General features: G+C 45.5%; 1 pseudogene; it reads right to left on the bottom strand.

Moving 5' to 3' along the window:
* Window positions 1-1,690: 1,690 nt before the first annotated feature.
* On the bottom strand, window positions 1,691-1,980 carry LOC121440047 (annotated as a pseudogene).
* Between the last annotated feature and the right edge of the window lie 3,791 nt (window positions 1,981-5,771).

The following is a 5,771-nucleotide window of genomic DNA, read 5'->3' as shown; positions in this document are numbered from 1 at the left end:
GCCCTCCTCGCGAGGCCCCGCCTCCGCCCGGCCTCCGGCCCTGGCCCCGCGCGTCGCCCCGCCCCTTGCGGTCCTGCAGCACAAGTGTTGGGGCGAGAGGGACAGACAGCAGTGGCATCCTGGTTTGGCTGGATAAAACTTGGGCTCATGGCCTCGGCGGGCAGTGCGCACCCCTGGCTCGGTCGCATCTGCAACTGGCCAGTTGTAGCACTCCTATCTTTGCCTTGAAATGGAATGACTACTTCCAACAACAGAAAAATGGCTTGATAAGTCCCAGGAGGCTTCCGTGTAGGATTTTCTCTAATATGTGTATTATAATAAACATTTAAATGACAAACATGGAATAAAATGCCGTCGTTTAAAAATGTTTGGAATGGAGCTGGAGGGACAGCTCAGCCGCTAATAGCACTTGTTCTTGGAGAGGGCAGGGGTTTGATTTCTAGCATCCACATGACAGCTCACAACTGTCTGTAAGGAAGTCCAGCTTCCAGAGATCCGACCCCCTCCTGATGTATGTTATCATGTGCATTATTCATGTTCATCTAATGTTCATATAAAATTGTATGTCTAACGAAGTTTAGGCAGATTTGGAAACATATACATTAACGCAGTGTCAGTAGTTTTATGTTAATAGAGAGACCACAGACTGTTTTGGGGGCATTTCCTAACCTTCAATTCATATGTTTGTTTTGTAATAACAGGGGAAGAAAAAAAAATGTAAAATTCCTCCAGAAGCCTGGTGTGGAGCCCCCGTGTGGCAACAAAGAGGTATTGCCTTTGAGAATTGCCTTCTGTGCCAACCCCCTACCAGGAACTTGTAAGATCTGGGCTAGCTAGTGACTGAGATCTTTTTGTTGTTGCTATGGTTATTTATGATATACTTTTATTTTTGATTATGTATACATGTGCCTGTATGTAAATATGTGTACTCACGTGTGGGTGTGGGGGGGAGGTCACACGTCCTTTGATGAATAGTGATGTGGAAGTGTAAGCCAAGTTGCTTTGGTCATGGTGTTTCATCACAGCGACAGAAATCCTAAGACACTGACTGAGACCTTAACACTCCCTCCCATTCTCTCCTCAGCCCGCGTGGCCTGTAGGGGTGTGAGAAGAGACCAGTCAGTAGAATGTACCCTTCTTAATGCGTAAAAATAGGATTTCTCCTGGGGACTGCCTTGGGTGAGTTCTTTTTTTTTTTTTTCCATTTTGGAAACCAGAATGATGTGGGAGTGTCATATATCAATCTGTTGATTTCATTGGTTAAGCAATAAAGAAACTGCTTGGCCTCATAGGTTAAAACATAGGTGGGAGGAGTAAACAGAACAGAATGCTGGGAGGAAGAGGAAGTGAGCTCAGACTCGACAGCTCTGCTCTCTGGAGCAGAGACGCCATCCTCCCCTCTCCTGGGCAGATGCACGATGAAGCTCCGACCCAGGATGGACATAGGCTAGAATCTCCCTGGTAAGCCACCTCGTGAACTACACAGATTATAAGAAATGGGCTAGTCCAGGTGCGAGAATTAGCCTAGAAGAGGCTAGATAGAAATGGGCCAAGCAGTGTTTAAAAGAATACAATTTGTGTGTTGTTATTTCGGGGCATAAGCTAGCCAGGCGGCCAGGGTGCCGGGGACGCAGCCCCGCTGCTCCCTATTACAACACCAGAACATTTATTTTATGATAGATTGAAATCCTCAAGATGAAGTGGATGCTGCAACAGCTGCCCTCTTGGGTTTAGGGGTTGTCCCTTCACGGAATCCATGTCTGAATCTTCAGTAGACAATTTTTAGGTGCCTTATCCGCCCAATCCTGGTAGTGTTTCGTCTCTTAGCCTTGGCACTCCAGTTATACTTTCTCTTGCGCTTGGCAGGGTAGCTGCATTTGCCACAGGTAGACTTCTGAAGGTGGTAGGCCTTAGAGCCACAGCACAACGTGTGTGCGTCTTGTTGCGACGCTTTCCAAAGGATGATGTTCCTTTCGTCATCTGGCTTCTGCTGCCGAGGACAAAGAGACGGGAAGAGCCCTTGGGTGAGTCTTTACTCTTAATATTTGGAGAGGCTGGTTCCCCAACTCTAAATTTTCCTCTCTTCCTGCTAATTCAGCTGTGTTCTGAGGTCTCCAAAGTCCTGGGATTTATTGCCTCTCAAAAGAATTGCCTGGATCCCCTGACGTCACTTGCCTTTTGGAGTCAATCCTTCAAAGGGTGATGTCCATCTCATTCTTATTACAGGGAACAGCTTTGGCATCTGCTCCCAGCTCCTATCCTATTGTTTCCTTTTGGTAGCTCTTCCAGGGAGAGAATTTATTACCCTTTCAACACCCCTTTGCTGGGGTGGACTGAAGTTTTCTGATCTGGAGGGAATTTGATAAGGGAAACACCCTGACTAGACTACAACTGTAAAGGTAGATGCAAAGAAGGTGCTTTGTGGCCTGTGCTTGTTAGCTTTGCTGAAAAATAAATACACAAACAAAGCAAAGGCAACTCTCTACCGGAGAACCATGCTCACACCTCATTCTTACTTTCCTCAGCTGTTCTTCGAGAAGCCATAGCCACGCTCTTAGGTGTGTTTTACTCTTTCCTGTGCCTCCGCTCTTCTCCTAACCTTTGTCTTTAAGCCCATATTAAATATCGTTATTAACCCCAACTTTATTAATAAAAATTCAGGGCTAGAGAGATGGCTCAGCAATTAAGAACACTGGCTGCTTTTTCAAAAGACCTGGGTTGAGTTCCCACCACCCACGTGGAGGCTTGTAACTGTCTGTAACTCTAGTTCCAGGGGATCTGATGCCCTCTTTCTACCTCCAAAGACTCCAGGGTCTTACAGTGGTCATGAGAATACAAGCAAATAATCACAGAGTGACCAGCCACTGAACCCTAGCTTCTCCTGTGAGCAGCTACCCTATATGGGGTTGGATGACTGGATGTGGGGATCCTGAAACATTTGTCGAGAGTGACACATTTCTGAGTGCATGGAAACCCAAAATTAATTCAGGGAGCCCCGGGAGTCTAGAAATCTGCACCTTCAGCCATTACTGCCAGAGATTCTTGACAAGTCAGCCAGTCTCCCGGGGTCTCCTTCTCTCATGTTTAAGATGGTCACCCTAGAAATTTACTTGACTCTGCCTTCCTTTTGATACTAAGTTGCCTTTTTTTTGAGACAAATCTTCCTATGTATTCCTGGTTGTCCTGTAACTCGGTATGTAGACCATGTTGGCCTGGAACTCCCAGAGATCCACCTGTACTGCCCCACTCCAGAGTGCCGGGATTAAAGGCTGTGCCGCCACACTAGGAGATACTAACTTGCTTTCATACTGCACCCAGCTGAAGTCCAACATTCCCTCAGTCCTTCCACCGAGCCTTAGTTCAGGGCTTCTTTCTTAGAGATTTTAAAATTAAAAACATTTTTTTTAAATTTATTTATTTATTAAAGATTTCTGCCTCCTCCCCGCCACCGCCTCCCATTTCCCTCCCCCTCCCCCATCAAGTCCCCTTCCCTCATCAGCCCGAAGAGCAGTCATAATTCCCTGCCCTGTGGGACGTTCAAGGACCTCTCAATTCCTTCCAGGTCTAGTAAGGTGAGCATCCAAGGCTTACTGCCTAGGCTTCCACAAAGCCAGTACGTGCAGTAGGATCAAAAACCAATTGCCATTGTTCTTGAGTTCTCAGTAGTCCTCATTGTCCGCTATGTTCAGCGAGTCCGGTTTTATCCCATGCTTTTTCAGACCCAGGCCAGCTGGCCTTGGTGGGTTACCGATAGAACATCCCCATTGTCTCAGTGTGTGGGTGCACCCCTCGCAGTCCTGAGTTCCTTGCTCGTGCTCTCTCTCCTTCTGCTCCTGATTTGGACCTTGAGCTTTCAGTCCGGAACTTTAAAAACATTTTTGTATTATGTGCATGGGTGTTTTGCTTGCACAGATGCTTGTGCACCACTTGTGTGCTCAATGCTGGCAAAGGCCAGAGGAGGACATTAGAACCCCTGGAGCTAGAGTTACAGATGCTTGTGAGCTGCCATGTGGTGATGGAAATCCAACCCAGGTACTCTACGAGAACAGCCAGCCTCTTAACCACTGAGCCATCTCTCCAACCTCAGTTCTTAGACTTTTTATGCTTCAGATTGCTGAGAAAATTTTATATGACCCTAGGTATATATAAATGGGTCTCCAAATCAAACATTTTTTCATAGTAAGTATAGATTTTTTTCTAGAATGACTCTTTGGCATATGTATAACCTTAGCAATTATTTACAGGGGAAATCAAGTTTATACTAATGTGATAGGTATGCCTGTGTATTTTTAGGTCAAGAATTAAATCTCAGAGTTGGGTGGTGGTGGCAGCACATGCCTTTAACCTTTAGCCCCAGCATTTTGGAGGCAGGGGCATGTAGATCTCTGAGTTCAGGGCCAGCCTGGTCTACAGAGTGAGTTCCAGGACATAAAACCCTGTCTCAAAAAAATCAAAAAGAAAAAAAAAACTTGGCTGAACATTTGATATTACTGGATGTGGAACATCTGCTGAGAGTGGTTGAATATTTTGATTTCATAATTTTCAATACTGAGAACTCCACTTTGTGCAAGTGCGTAGTACAGAACGGCAGTTTTGTTTAGAACCATTTCAGAAATTGTTGGAAATTCTACCCTAATCTCAAGTCAAAATTCATTTGGATTTTTTAAAAAAATAAAATTCATGTCAGTGTTTCAAAGAGCAGTTTTAAATTTCCAACATTCACATATACAATAATTCAAAGACATGCTATAATACAGTATGAAACTTACATACTGATAAAAGACGGTAGGACAATCTAGTCTTAATTTTCTATAAACCATTATGTTTTTATGTAAGCATAAGACTGGGAAAACAATGCGGTTTATAACACAGTGTTCTAAGTCTGAGCCAAGGCATCCCAGGCAGTGTTTGTTGGTGTTGTGTGCTGTGATGGAGGGTGCAGCGCAAAGTGCATGTGTTCAGGTCAGAACCCAATTTTCAGTGAGGTTGTTCAGTGCAACACAGGCAGGTGACACTAGCTGCACCAAGAATTTGTTTTGTGTTTTGTTTATTTATTGATTGCTTGCTTATCTTGAGGCACAAGGTCTTGACACAAAGCCCAGGCTGTCTTGGAATTCCATATCCAGACAACTGGCCTTGAATTTCTAGTGGAGATCCTCCTGCCTCTGTCTCTGCTGTGGTGGTGGGGTTGCAGGCATGAGCCACCATGCTGGGCTACACGTTTGATTTTGAGTTAACTTTTTGTCTTTGTGCCTTCAGAGACCTTTAACTGCTGCCCGATGTTTCAGGACCCCCATTGCGTTTCACGAGCTTCACCCTCGGTGTCACAGCTTTGTATAGAGTCCACGCTTGCTGTTTAAGGAGCTGTGGTGGTAAACCGTGTGGTGGTGGTGATTGCCTCTAATCTCAGCACTCAGGAGGCAGAGGCAGGTGGATCTCTGTGAGTTTGAGGTCAGCCTGGTCTGCAGAGTGAATTCCAGGATGGCTAGGACTCTGTTACCCAGATAAACCTTATTTCAAAAAACCCAAAAAAGGGGGGGGGGGGAACAAAAGAGGGAAAAAGAGAAGAAGAAAAGAAGAAGTAGCTGAAGAAGAGAATAATATGAAGAAGAAGAGGAGGAAGCGATGAGGAGGAGCAGGAGAAGAGCAGCAGCTGCTGGTCCCTCCACACGATTATTTGCCTATAGTCTCACAGCCCTTCCCCCCCCCCCCTCGGCCCCAATACCCAGTGAAAGTCCAGTCTACTCTTAAACTTACGATCTTCCTTTCTC

This window comes from Microtus oregoni, unplaced genomic scaffold, assembly GCF_018167655.1.
Source record: "Microtus oregoni isolate MIOR12 unplaced genomic scaffold, Mior012 000064F_ref0000363, whole genome shotgun sequence".
Lineage (NCBI taxonomy): Eukaryota > Metazoa > Chordata > Mammalia > Rodentia > Cricetidae > Microtus > Microtus oregoni.
The sequence above is the reverse complement of the archived record's forward strand: the minus strand, read 5'-3'. Positions and strand labels throughout refer to the sequence as shown.